This window comes from Rosa chinensis, chromosome 2 (genome assembly GCF_002994745.2).
Source record: "Rosa chinensis cultivar Old Blush chromosome 2, RchiOBHm-V2, whole genome shotgun sequence".
Classification (NCBI taxonomy): domain Eukaryota; kingdom Viridiplantae; phylum Streptophyta; class Magnoliopsida; order Rosales; family Rosaceae; genus Rosa; species Rosa chinensis.
Window position 1 is genome coordinate 4,590,201 of NC_037089.1, and position 15,318 is coordinate 4,605,518.

Consider the following 15,318-nt stretch of genomic DNA (forward strand, 5'->3'; position numbering starts at 1 on the left):
CAAATTTTGGAGTTCGTATGGAATTGTTAGGATTTTTACCGTTTCATATCGGTGAATTTATTCGATCCGTGAGGATTTGAGCGTCCGATCGACTTGTGGTTTGGTCACATCGATCGTGGGCGTATTCCGGAGACTTTGGGAGGTCTCGGATGTGGTTTTGCCTCGATTGGCGCCACTTTGGGGATTTTAGTTCAAAACAAGGGTTTCGGACTTAAATCGTTTGTGAATTGTTACTGATTTGAGATCATTGGTGAATAGGTGCTTCTAAAAGGTGAATTGGACGAGTTGTTGGTGATAGTGTTAGTTCGGTTCTGTATTGAAGACGCAGCGGGATCCTGAGGTGAGTAATCTCACGAAGTTCATTTCACGAACGGGAATACCCTTATTATTTTGAGAGTTATTTAGTTAACTGCAAACTATAGATGGTATTAGTGGCACTTTTGAGTAGATGATTACGTGTGTATATATGTATATTATGGGATGTATATATATACATACGTATTCATGTATTAGTAGATATATGTTTACGTGAAATATATATGTTTTGGGTGGTTTGTGGATTTATGAAAACAATATGCATGAAATGATGCTTTTTATTGTTTTGGGGTGTGGCTTTTGGAAAACAAATGATTTGTGGAAATGATTGATTTCGATTTGTTTTGAAAAGCGTTGAGATTTGAGAAAAGTGTTGAGATTTGGGTATGAAAACAATGGGCATGAATTGATGCTTTTTATTGTTTTGTGTTATGGCTTTTTCGGAAAACAATGATTATGGAAATGTTGATTTCGATTGTTTTCAAAAGCGTTGCGATTTGTGTAACATTTTGGGTCAGATGCGACTCCTTTAATGTTTTGCTCCAAGGGACATTGCGGCCCGAGGATCGAAGGTCTAAGACCTTGGGCAGAATCTCAGGTGACCACGTCTTTGGCCGGACGAGTGGTTACGTTTTTCAGTTAGAGCTCTAATCTGTCTGCCATATAGGTAATTCATGGGATAACGGGAATTGGTTATTTACAACTCATGACATTACGTATTTTTAGGGAACAAGGTGTGAGTTGCTTCCTTATTAATGGTTTTTAAGGGGACAAGGTGCAAGTTGATTTCCTTATTAACGATTTGATAGAAATCAAGGTGTGAGTTGCTTTCTATGGTACGCTTATGGTACAACTGATAGAATTCAAGGTGTGAGTTGTTTTCTATGTTTTATTGATAGAAATCAAGGTGTGAGTTGTTTTCTATGTTTTAACTGATAGAATTCAAGGTGTGAGTTGTTTTCTATGTTTTATTGATAGAAATCAAGGTGTGAGTTGTTTTCTATGTTTTAACTGATAGAATTCAAGGTGTGAGTTGTTTTCTATGTTTTATTGATAGAAATCAAGTGTGAGTTGTTTTCTATGTTTCGTTTTAAAAGGAAACAAGGTGTGAGTTGCTTTCTTTTATTTCGATTTGAAAGGAAATTAAAGTGTGAGTTATTCTCCTTTATTTCGTGTTTTAAGGAATCAAAGCGTGAGTTGTTTTCCTTATTTTGGCGTGAGTTGTGTGTGGTTTGAGTTACTCATACGGGCTTGCAAAAGCTTACCGGGTTTGTTGTGTGGCAACCCGGTACACTATTCAAACGGTGTAGGGGTTAATCCTGCAGGTTAGGATAATCGGGGCTGAAGCGGAGGTAGCGCCTTTGCGGCTTTACGGTAGGATGCCATTTTGTAACTTTACCGTTGATTAAGGACTTCCGTTGTATAGTTACTCTGAGCTGCATTTACGTTTTATTTTGTTGTTGACAATCTATTTCGTAAGCTTTGTAATATATAACTCTATGGAGCGAGTTTATATTAACTTTGAGGGTTCAGGGCATCAATATCTGTGTAAGTTAAAGGGAAAAAGATTCCAGGTATTTTGTATTGATGACTGGACGTTCACGCATATATAATTATGGGGTTATATATTTCGATTTTCATGTGCGTAAAATCAGGGGCGTGACAAGTTATCTTTCCGGTATGTCACCGCTCGTTGTAGTCAAAGCAAATAGAGTAGCTAGTTGTGCACGCTTTGCTAATTGGTGCTTGTTAGAATACATGTATTTTGTAGAGTCTTCTGATATTATTTCAGGACGTGCTCTATATGTTTATTGTATTCAGGAGTTTAGGCTCAATGTCCCCCCCCCCCCCCCCAATTGTATTCGGCAGTTTCATTAATCCAGGCTAGAGGGTAGCCGCACCAAGCTCTCATTTAAAAAAAAAAAAAAATAGTAGCAAATATAATTTAGGATTTCAAAATAAAGGAATAATGAATTAAATGAAAATATAATTTACATAAATATCCTATAATTCAAATAAATTAGACTTTCTAAATTTACTTCAATGGTGAGTTGATAAAGATAAAAATTAATTTCAAACTCATCATTTTTAATTATGGTGATATGTTATAGTTGAATATTTAACTACAGTGGTGTTCACCTGGTTAGTTGCTGACCAAAGAATTTATGCTCAACAATCCTTAGATTTACATCTAATGGTGGAAAACAAAACAGCTCAACTTAATAATAATTCTATCTGCCCTTGGATCTACATCTAAGGGTGGTTGAACATTATTTTCTTGGTCAATAACTGACCAGGTGAACATTTTCGTATTTCACCATTGGTGGAGAGACGTACATAACACAACTTTGGTGTGTTGAAGCAAATCACAAATGAAATAACAGTACCAACAATCTGATGCACCAAAAAAGTTATGGTAAGCCCATGGGTAATTGTCACGCTAGCTATACCAACCAATACAACAATAGTAGTTGGGCTGTTGCTATTGCTTTTACTCACCATTAATTGGTGTCCAATACCCAACTCAAACCATTGTAAATGGTGTTTGAAGCCCTGATATGTGGTAGTGCTTAATGGAAAATGAACAAGTTGATGGAAAGAAGGAAATTGTAGCTTTCGGCCTCATGGACAATTGTCTGTCGGATCTTTCATGTCATGCTACTTGACAAAAAAATCGTTCCATCTCCGATTATTGATCCTCTAATTATCTATAATCTAAAGTGCGTGGACTGTTCACTGGCGCGTCACTGTTCATTCGAGCCCCAATTGAATGACGCTTTTGCCCTTCCATTTTCTTTTAATCACCGACTGCCATGCTTCCATAATCTTCCATACGTTTCTTCTATGGTGCATTTGCTCAGTTACGGGTGCTCATATTTTGAGAGCCATCTCAAAAAGAAATACTGGAAATGCGACGACTATCGACAAAGACCCGAAACTGAGCAAAAGCGTCATTCAATTGGGGCTCGAATGAACAGTGACGCCCCAGTGAACAGTCCACGCGCTTTAGATTATAGATAATATTGGGTTCTTGGAATCGGAGGAAGAGGAGAAAAGGGTTGTTATTGGAGGTGTGTTTTTGGTTGATGCGTAAGCTTCTGTGGTTTTGTATCGGTGGTTTTCGTTGTGGTTGGGGTTCAATTTATTTGGTTTTTTATGTTTGTGGTGATTTAGGTCTGAGATTTTTGTCTTTTGATTGTTGAATGTTTGAAAAGATGGGTTGGTCCTGAAGTCTTGGATTTGTTTCTTCTCCATCTGCATGAAAACTCTGAATCGAACTGAGGGGCTTCAGTCGAAGAGAGATAAAGCCCACTGCACATATAGTAGTTTAATTATCGTTTACAATCAGCAATCTTTCCAGCAATGATCTGAAACCTGTTCAAATCAAATTAAAACAAGGGAGGAGAATAGGGAATGAAAGGACTCAAGCCAATAAAAAGAATAAAGAAAAATACATGAAACATCTTCGCAGGATTTTTGCTTGCTTATTTTATTTGTCTGTCCTTGATTAAGATTTCACTTCGGGTAAACAAACCATCTTATAGATCCAGCCATCTAAATCAAGTGGCTTTGAATGATCCCACCTTTTTGCTTGCTAATGCTTTCTGTTGCTAAATTGGGAGACAATGATTTAGTTTATTTGGCCATTGTTGTATTTGAATGAGAGAATTTGTTTTGGTTATGATGGTTTATATGGTTGTGATGGATGATTTATTTGGTTTTGTTCAGCATATAATAGGAACAGTGTGCAATCAAAATTTGGAAGTGTTTTGAACTCAGGTATGTAAAGAGTTGTGCTTAGTGTTTCTGGATCAGTTTATTTATAGAATTGTCAGTATTGATGTTCATGTTGATAAGGTTGGTTTTATTATTTTATACTTGATTGTGAATAGGTTATTTTAGTAATATGGTGTCTTTATGATCAAGCTGATTGGTAAATTATCATGAGTGAGCATGATGGTCTAAAATTTTAATTGGATTATCGAGTTTTCTAACATTTCTAATGATATATGTCGGTTCAAATTAACTCTATCGATTTCTTCAGTGCAATTTATTGGGAACTAAGCTGTGATTATTTTGAGTTCACAACAACAGATCTTTGTATTTCATTTTATTAGGAGCAAAACAGTTCAGTTTGAATTTTAAATTCCTTTTGTGGTTCCCCAGTTTCAGATTTCATGTACTTTACAAGCTTGATAATTGATACCTGAAGTCACCAACTGATGTGTATGAGAAATTATGCTGATTTTGAAATCAATTAGACACCTTACAAATAGTGAGTAATGTTCAATCACAATTAAGATGCAAGGATAAAGTGCTATTGTGAATTCTGGCAAGGATCAATTAGACTTTAGCTTGAAGCTGATAGACTTTTGGTATAGTATGTAAGCGTTGCTTTGGTGTATGAATTTGGATTGCCATGATGAATAGAAGCTTGATGCCATTGAAATAGAACATATGATATGTATTGAATGGATCCATTAGGCTAATTGTGTATAGGATTTGGATTTATCCTTACACGTATTATTCTGATCCCGATTTTTATTTCATCTGGAAGAACATTCTTCTTCTAGACTGTGAAAGGAAGCGTATTACGTACTCTAATAATTGGCCAACAAATGCTACAAAGCTAGCTTGAAAAATCTATGTTGATTAAGACCAAAGACAAATGCATGGATAAAAGTTATGCAACAATGATATCATTGAAGTACATACAGTGCTCCGATTTTTTCTTTTTCGTTTTCTTTTATTGATATGCTACAAAAAGTCATGTTATATCACTAGAATTGCAGTCTTCATAATTTACTATTGTATCTTTTGCTGCGGAGGTTATGATGTTCAAGTGCAACGTTTTATATAAGTTTGTCCAAGACCTTTACTTCTTTGTGACTGGAGGTGATGGTGAAAATGAACTCATTTAGCCACTGTACTTCAGGGATTCTTTGATGCAGATGCCCTTTTCTTGAGGTAGACAATTGGTAATTCTACTATTTAATGATACATATGAAACTGTAGTTCTTAATCATATGTATTTATTTCCCATCCTTACCTGTTCACTGTATTGTTCAAACTTGGTTTTTATTTTATTCTTTCTTCATTTTTTTTTTTCATACAATTTGTTGAAGCTTCATTTATTCATTATCTATCTACTTAATTTTCCTCACTAACAAAATAAATGTGTTTGGTTCAAGGTCTCCTCACTGAGTTGGCTTACAATAAGATACTCTACAATCTGGATTTCAGAAATAATGCAATCACACAGTGGTCACATCTGAAGGTTAGATGCAGAAAATTGAAACTTTTCTTTGTATAATTTTGTTTCTTTATTTCATTTTACTATGGTTCTCTTTTATGTTCCAATGTTTCATTTATTGATCGATCTGAAGAACCTCAATCTGCATGCTCAAAAGCTTAAAACAGCAAAACAGGTATTGGCCAGTATCTTGCCTTTTCTCCTTTGTATAAAGAATTTGAAACAGAGTATGCACATGCTATTCTGCTTAGAATCATCAATTATGCTATAACCTGCAAGATGGCAAAGTTCAAATAAATTAAGCGTGCATTGAAATACTCAAACAGGGTTCCATATATTACTTCATGTCCATTTCGACTTATTTATTTATGAAGTATGAAATGGTTTAAGGACAATTTCTGTGTAGATCATAATATATATTATATCAATCCTCTAATGTCAGCTTTCAGCATATAAAATGGTCTTGATACTCCTACTTTAAATGACAGCGCATTCTTTTGCAATTGATGAAGCCGAATCCTAGATAAAGGCAAATGATATTCATTAAGAAAAGGCTCCAATTGCAGGTACATAATTTTTATGCTCAGGTATATTTGACGAATAATATATATACATGTGTTTTATCATATCAGTGTGTTAATATCTCTCAGGTTTCAATTCTCCGACTATGATCTGGATTTCAGTTGGTTTCAACTACGAGTGGTACACTGAAAAACTTCTTTTGACTGCCAAAAAGGTTGGACATGGATACTACATCAAAAGAAATTTTACCAATTCTCAAGACACTACTAATACCCTAACCAGGTTATTTTGGCGGCTGTAAGAAAACTGGATCTGCAGACTTGCTTTTTTCAACTTGAGGCGCCAATAACTTTGATGCTCTAAGCAGAATTCCAGAAGGCAAGTAGGTTTCAATTACTATTTCTATTTATTGGCCTTGATTTCATAATGATTCAAAATTGAATAACTTATTCAATGCAGGACATATTATTAGATGGCACTACAATTGCAGTTGGGCAACTCTTTGAATTCGAAGCAAGAAAACCGTAAGTCCCTCAATAAAGTAGCATGATATCTGATTAGAAGTCAGAACATTCAAATGTGCTCAGGTTACACACTAAAATAAAGTATTAAGCAATTTAATTGATTCAAAATCTATGCCGCTTGCATGTCCAGAGAAACATAAAGGTGTCACAAAACTGGCAGACTATTGTCTTCATGAATTGATACTACCATTTATGAAAACAACAATATAAAAAAAAAAAAATCTATCAATATAAGGGTGGTATATGCTACATATATTTTTCCATTACCTATATCACAAACAAGAATCAACTACATTAATATATGTGTACATACATGTGCATTTGCAAGCATAATTAGCTATAATGAGCCACGCTCATGGTACCGCCAGGGGTACCAACGCCCACCTCATGAGTGACTGGCGTAAAGACAGATAGCCAGGTTACCGCCTGAGCCCCGGATCAACCCCAAAGTACCGCCGACGCGCCGCCACGCGCCGTGTCAAGGTAGCATCAGAAGCTACTGAAACTGGGAACTGAAGCACATCAGTCCCACATCGAAAACAAGGAGAAGATCATCCTCTTCCTCACCTATAAAAGGTCCTCTCCTCTCTCCTTATTTATTACGCATTCAATACTTACCTACTGTTACTTTGTCAACATAAATACACTGACTAATTTAGGCATCGGAGAGTCGAAGACCGCCCAGCGCGGTCTCCCTCTGACGCCCATTGTATTTTACTTGACAGGTAACGGGAACCACCAACAACAGAGGTATCGATCCGCCCTCCGGATCAGCGTTAACTAAAGTCCAGCTACCGCTAGACTTTTAAACATTAACATTGGCGCCGTCTGTGGGAGGATTCTAGTCCTAAAAATTTGGTCCCCATTTAACTCTGCAAATGGGAACTATGTGAGAGAGAGGTATATATATATACATAAGCGTACACCATATTCAGGACATCAAAGATAAAGGGATCTAAATAATTAGTAGCATTTCAAAATGTTAGCGTATGTTTAATACGAACATATATGTATGTCTTAAGATATGTGTTTATGTGCTTATGATATGATCTTGGATTGTAGAAATTTGCATCATTGTTTTACACCTATACCTAGCTAGAAGAAGTACTATTGCATTCAAATTTTCATTCTTGGTCTTCATCAAAATTGAGACGAAGTTATATTTCTCAAAGAATCATTCTTATGCACGTACCAAATCTTCAAGAGTATTGCATTCAAATTAATTTCCATTCTTTGTCCTCATCAAAATTGGACTTTTTTTTTATGCCAAAATATAGCAAGGCGCATACAATTAGAGCATCTTTAGCAGACTCTCTATTTTGGCTCCTTAGCTAATTTGGAGAGCATGTTTAGCTTTTTATCTATTTTAGCAGCTGCATCAGACTTCTAAGTGGCTCTCTATTATAATTTTTAGCTATCTCGCTCCTAAATATAGAGAGCGGGATGAGACTCTCTATAATTTAAAACATTCCTTTTAAGTTATTTTATGTAATTTATAAATACATTTAAACTATTTAATCTTCATTTAAAAAATAATATAAATTCAAAACTAGCTAAAATAGAGAGCATTGATGCAGACGTAATTCTAAAGTGGCTAGCGAAAATAACTTTTTAGTTACTTTAGCTAAAATTTGACTCAAAAATGGCTAGCATTGCTAAAGAGACAAATTCTAAAGTAACTTGACTCATCTCCTATTGAGACCACTAAAAGTATCATAATTCTATACTTTTAGAATTATAACTCTTTAGCTATTTTAGCTAAAATTTGTCTCAATTCACAGCCCCAAAAACTATTAACATTCTCCTAAATTGAAAAAAGAACTTGAGGAAAATCGCCATTGCAAAGACAACTTCTTAGCTGGCACGACTTCTGATAACACCAAGATCCTCTCAGTTGGGTCAGTGGCCTGCAGCTCTATTTGGATACCATGCATTAATTCTCTCTTGTCCGTGGAGCCTGCATAAATCGTCTTGTTGCTCACCTTTGATGTATCAAGGGACCTATATATATATATGATTAAGAACATAAGCAAAAATTGAAAAGAGATATGTGACACTTTGAAAGTCGGATGGTTATAGCTTGTAGAATTACCATGCAATGAAGAAAATCCTGCTTTCTGACAGTCTTCAGCGGTCACAAAGTCAAAATCATAGACAGCATATCTGCATATATGGGGTATAATTCACTCCCACTGTTTAGCCTCATACACAGAAATCAAAAACAAAATTCATATGTTGTTCAAGTAAAACCCTAATTTGTGTTTAGCCCAAACTCTAGGTTACTTGACCTAGAGGTAATAGGGTTTAATTAGAAGATTCTAGAGATTATCTTTCCTTGTATGATTCAGACTCTATGTATTGTAATCCTTTATATAAAGAGTCCCCTATTATCAATGAGAATACATAGCAAATTCCTCTCAATTTCAGTTTCTCTATAACACGTTATCAGCACGAAACCCTAACCTTGAAACCCTAAATTCGTAGCCTTCAAATTCCAGATACCACCGCCGCCCACCTTGAAGATCCAAATTCCAGGAAGCCAGAACCGGCGGTGCCACCTTCAAAACCGGTAGGAAAATACTAGAACCGACCCCGGAAATACCGAAATCCTCTCTGCCCAGTTCGAAGACATCCTCACCACCTCCTGCCGCCATACTCCACCACCTGCAGCGTCTCCATCCCAGACACCCGGAATAGGAAATTTGACCACCGGAACCGACCAAAAAGTCCCTGAACCGCTCACCAGAAGTCCACTTGCCCTGAACCGCCGCCTCACCTTCAGCCTGTAGATTTTCTCTATGTCCTGTCCCTGTAAGCCTAACCCAGAAGCTTAGCGAAGCCCAGAAGCCCAGCAACGCGGTCCACTGACGTCAGCGTCCATACAGGCACACAGTCAGCGTCCAGTCAGCCTGCCACGTCAACAACCAGTGCCACATCAGCAGGTCGGTCAATTCCAGTCAACACCGCCGGACAACCTTTTTCTGGCGACTTCCGGCCACTTTTCAGCGACATTTTTCCGGTCAAGATTTCAGGCAATTTTTCAAGGTAAACTTTTCTAAAAGTTCCCCTTTTTTTGAAGTTTTTATTACTTTTCTCTTCTTTTTCTCGGGGACTTCCAACATCTCTTCTTCTACCCCCCTTTCTTCTTCATATGGGAGACCAATAGCTGAACTGTGGGGGTTTGTGCTCAGTCCAAGCTTGGAGCTTGTAGAGTCCTCCAAACTTAAAGTTTGTTGAGAAGAAAAATGATCGACCACATACATCATTGTTTCGATCTAATCCAAAACCCCTCTTGGAATCGGGTTTTTCTTGGAAGCGACTACGCTTAGAAAATCCCTAATTTCTTGGAAGCGACTACGCTCAGAAATTTTATAGTTTTTCTTGGTAGCCTTCTTTGCTCCGAAACTAGCCCTATTTTCTTGTTGTTTTTCAAGATGAGTAACCTGAACAAGTTGAGCTTCACTCCACTAGAGACAACAGGCGCAGGATACCACAAGTGGGTCCATGATGTGCGCCAGCATCTTAAGGCTGATGGGATCCTGAGTACAATCTAAGTGCCAAGTCAGGACGTGCTTACTCCTCAACAAGCTGCTGCTTTTGAAGCAAATAGAGCTAAGAGAGAGGCGAATGAAGCTAAAACCATCATTCTCATGACAAGGCACATGAATGACACGCTCTAGAATGAGTACTTTAATGAGGAAGACCCAAGAAAATTATGGGTAGAACTCGAGTACGTTTGGCAACGTCCATGATTCCCTGCTTCCAGACTTAGAAGTGAGATGGCATAGCCTCTGCTTATGTGATTTCAAGTCTGTACTTGACTACAATTTAGAAGCACTTTGTATCAAGTCTATGATGGAATTCTGTGGACAGAAAATCACTGATATGATATTGATCAAGAAGACTCTCTCCACCTTCCCCTTCTCTGCATTGATGATAGCCAAAAACTATCAGATTGATGTCAATGCTAGACGCATCACAAGATTTCATGAGCTAATTAGTACCGTGAATGTAGCTGAAAAACACGACAACATACTTGTGAAGAACTATAACTCTAGACCCGTGGGAGGACGCAAGGAGCGAAACCTTAAGAATAGGGATAACTCTGGACGTTCTGGTCCATATTCTCGCCCCAAAAAGGAAGGAAACCGCCAAGATAGGCTTACACGAAACCGAGGAGGGAAACTTGTGAAAAGAGTGAGAGGCCAAGCCTCCGGTTATGGTGGTAACGCCACCAAAGGCAATAACCGTCCTCAAAGTGCTCCTAGAGCGCCTCGATCAAGGGAACCTGACCATAATGATGCTTGTCTCAGATGTGGACTACCAGGACATTGGGCAAGGGCGTGTAAAGCATCCCAGAATGTTGCAAACGCATACAAGATGTATCGTGAAGCAAGGGAGGAAAATTACATGGAACAAGAAGATCAAGATAGTGATCTTGATCTAAGGGTGGAAGACTACAAGGATCAAGACCCAGAAACTGGCGATTTTGATTAAGTCTTTTTATTTTCTAAGAAATATAGGCAATTGCCATATTATTTTTGTAGTAGATGTCAATGGTATTAGTCCTTCTTCAAAGTAGGCGTACTCAGTGTAAGTGTGATGTCTAGGAAGGTTTTGAGATAAGTAGTACTTAAGTGAGCTTTGCTCCACTGACATCTCTCTACTCACATGGTCACATTTTCATTGGAATTACCGAAATGAGTTAGACGACTACCATTGTTTTGCATTAGCTAGTTTATTGGATTAGATTTTCTCTGGTTAAAGAAACGATGATGTAATTCCGTTTGGCTTATTAATAAAAGTTGACTTCTTTTCTTTATGGCTCCTTTTTAATTATGAGCTTTTCTTTTAGGAATAGATGAACTACAATGTCTTGCAGATAGTGCAACTACGCATACCATTCTACGACATAGGCAATTATTCCTACGACATAGGCAATTATTCTTAGAAATGTTGCATACATATTCCTCTGTGACTACGATGGCTGGGCCATCAAGTTTAGTTCAAGGACATGGAATGACCAAATTCCTATTGCCAAATGGCACCTTGATTAAAGTCACTGAAGCTCTCTACGATCCTAAGGCAAATCGAACCTTATTGAGCTTTAAAGATATAAGAGCCAACAGATTCCATGCGGAAACGCATAATGAGAATGAAAAATAGTTCCTTTGCATTACCTCTAATGATTGAGGATGGAAGCACATCTTAGAGAAGCTTATGTGTCAATCTAGTGGACTTTATGTCACTACAATTCAATCAATTGAATCCAATAATGTTATAAGAGAAGATCCCTTGGATTCTGACACATATTGGCTTTGGCATGACCGACTAGGACACCCTGGTCATGATATGATGCTCCGTATACTAAAGACTTCACACGGACATCCATTCTTCAGAGTGAGAAGAAGCAAGAATGGAAAATGTATTCCTAGACTTAGCAAGACCGCAACAATTGCAACATCTGGTGCTGCAGCCGTCTTGGGGAGCCATAGGGCCTCCCAAGTCCCATGTGATGACGCCATCAATGGCACTAACCATGAGCATGACGCCATACATACTAATTCTCATGGCTCCAACGCCATGATGGGAGATGTAGTCACACATTTTGCTTCTAATAGCGCTACAAACGCTTAGGCCCAACCAAAATCCTCATTGGTTGCTTCTAAGGCCCCTCGCTCATTTTGCAAAGCTTGTTCTTTTCGGAAATTAGGACCGAGACTGTCCAACGCAAAGGACCCCAAAATACTTATTCCTTTCTTACAAAGAATCCAAGGGGATATCTGTGGACCAATTCAACCACCATGCGGACCTTTTAAATACTTTATAGTATTGGCTGATGCGTCGACACACTAGTCACATGTCGCGCTGTTGTCCACTTGAAATGTTGCTTATGCTAAACTCCTCGCCCAAATTATCCGTCTACGGGCTCACTGCCCTGATCATCCTATTAAGTCGATTCGACTTGATAATGCTAGGGAGTTTACATCAAAAACGTTCGATGACTATTGCATGTCATTGGGGATTGATGTAAAGCATCCAATTCCCCATGTTCATATCCAAAATGGTCTCGTAGAAGCTGCTATCAAACGACTACATATGATAGTACGGACATTGGTTATGTGCACCAATCTCCCTGAAACTGCTTGGGGATATGCAATATTGCATGCAGCGATGCTAATTCTTCTACGACCCACTGCAACCCAATCTTACTCTGCGTTACAGCTAGTGACTGGGTATGAGCCTGATATCTCACACTTACGCATTTTTGGTGTGCCATTTATGTGCCTATTATGCCGCCACAGCGTACTAAGATGGGTCCACAACGACGAATGGGCATTTACGTTGGATATGAATCTCTAACCATCGTCTGCTATCTTGAAACCTTGACAGGCGATCTCTTTACCGCTAGATTTGCGGATTGTCACTTTGATGAGACAGTCTTCCCATCGTTAGGGGGAGATAAGAACACATATGTTCAACAGGAACAATAGGAATTGTTGTGGTCTGTCCCCACTATGTCTCATCTAGATCCCCGTACCGCACAGTCTGAACTTGAAGTGCGAAGAATAATCGAGCTCCAGAACTTAGTAGACACTTTGCGTGATGCATTTTCTGATGTTGCCAAAGTGACAAGATCACACATACCTGCTGCAAACGTGCCTGTAAGGATTGATGTCACAAATAATGGACATAACGCCACTCCTGTGACACCAGGAGATGGCACCATTGCCCAGAATGGTAATGATGTGGCGTCTATGGCTGTAGGTCCTGCAAGGAAGCGCGGTAGACAGATTGGTTTGAAGGATACTCGCCCTAGAAAGAAAGCGAATGAGGCACAAACAAATCCTTTGATCATCGATACTCAAAATCCGTCCCATGAGAATGTTCTAGATTATGGTTATGTCTAAGAGACATCATTGGGGGACACCTCAATGTCAGAACCTATCCCTGAGAACGTAGAGATCTCTGTTAATTACACTAGTGTACATGGGACGTGGGAAAGAAACTCCATCATCATTGATGATGTATTCACGTATTCAGTGGCGCCTGAGATTATTGAGACCGATGACATCGAACCACGCTCCGTTGATGAATGCCAACGTAGAGCTGACTGGCCAAAATGGAAAGATGCGATCCAGGCAGAACTTGATTCTCTAGTGAAAAGAAAGGTATTTGGCAATGTTGTACCAATACCGCCCAACACCAAACCAGTCGGTCACAAATGGGTATTCATTAGAAAGCGTAATGAGAAAAACGAGATTGTAAGGTACAAAGCTCGCCTTGTGGCGCAAGGCTTCTCACAACACCTTGGAATCGACTACGAGGAGACCTATTCTCTCGTAATGAACGTCATTACGTTCCGCTACCTTGTCTAGTTGTCAGTTTGGTAGTTTCTGAAAAACTGAACATGCAGCTTATGGATGTGGTTACAGCATATCTATATGGGGAACTAGATATGGAAATATACATGAAGGTCCCAGATGGACTTCAGTTACCCAAATCAAGTGGCTCTAAACCACGGAACACGATTGCGATTAGATTGAAACGCTCACTATATGGATTGAAGCAATCCGGACGGATGTGGTATAACTGTCTAAGTGACTACTTGATTGGAAAGAGATATGTCAACAATGAACTATGCCCATGTGTGTTCATAAAAAGGACAAGTTCTGGATTTGCAATAGTAGCGGTTTACGTCGATGACATGAACATAATTGGCATCCTTAAAAAGTTAAGGGAAACCACTGAACACTTGAAATCCGAGTTTGAGATGAAAGATCTTGGGAAAACACAATTTTAGAGAAGGTATCCTGATTCATCAATCAGCTTATACCCAAAAGATGCTTAGACGTTTCAACACTGACAAGATTAAGCCTTCAAGCACCACAATGGTCGTCCGTAGTCTTGATCCAAAGAAGGATCCATTCCGTCCAAAAGATGACGACGAAGAAGTGCTAGAGGCAAAAGTGCCCTACCTAAGTGCAATAGGCGCATTATTGTACATAGCACAATGCACAAGACCGAATATCTAATTTGCTGTGAACTTGCTAGCTAGATGTAGCTCTGCGCCAACACGACGCCATTGGAGTGGTGTTAAAGATGTCTTTCGATACCTAAGTGGTATGATTGATATGATTGTTCTATCCCTACAGAGAGACGATGGATTCGGACCCATCAAGTGCCTGGGACGCCACACATGGTGGACTGCGTTCTCTCTCCCCATCCCAAAACGATATAAGTGTTTTGAAAGGTTTTGCTGATGCTGGGTATCTCTCTGACCCACACAAAAGTTGCTCCCAAACTAGTTATGTTTTCACCATGGGAAAGACCGTGATATCTTGGAGGTCTACAAAGCAGACCGTAGTCGCTACCTCTTCGAATCATGTAGAGATTATTGCTCTTCACGAAGCAGTTCGTGAATGTATATGGTTTCGATCCATCATTACACATGTTCGAAGCAATTGTGGTCTGAAGTCTACCACAGATGAGCCAACGAGCATTTATGAGGATAATGCTGCTTGCATTGAACAAATGCAATAAGGCTACATTAAAGGCGACAACACCAAACACATATTGCCAAAATATTCTACAATCAGCAACAACAGAAGCTCCTCAAGATCAAAGTGAACCAGGTTCGATCTGAGGACAATGTGGCAGACTTGTTTACTAAGTCATTGCCCAAATCCACGTTCGAGAAAC

General features: G+C 38.7%; 1 long non-coding RNA gene across 2 annotated transcripts; it reads left to right on the plus strand.

Moving 5' to 3' along the window:
* Positions 1-3,171: 3,171 nt before the first annotated feature.
* On the plus strand, positions 3,172-6,888 carry LOC112185442. Of its 2 annotated transcripts, none has more exons than XR_005805900.1 (8): positions 3,172-3,386; positions 4,045-4,095; positions 4,874-5,294; positions 5,508-5,744; positions 6,058-6,135; positions 6,220-6,305; positions 6,374-6,473; positions 6,551-6,888. It is a non-coding gene; the product is annotated as an uncharacterized LOC112185442 (long non-coding RNA). The 2 variants fall into 2 exon arrangements; XR_002930282.2 differs by having other exon boundaries at positions 4,874-5,283.
* The last annotated feature ends 8,430 nt before the right edge of the window (positions 6,889-15,318 follow it).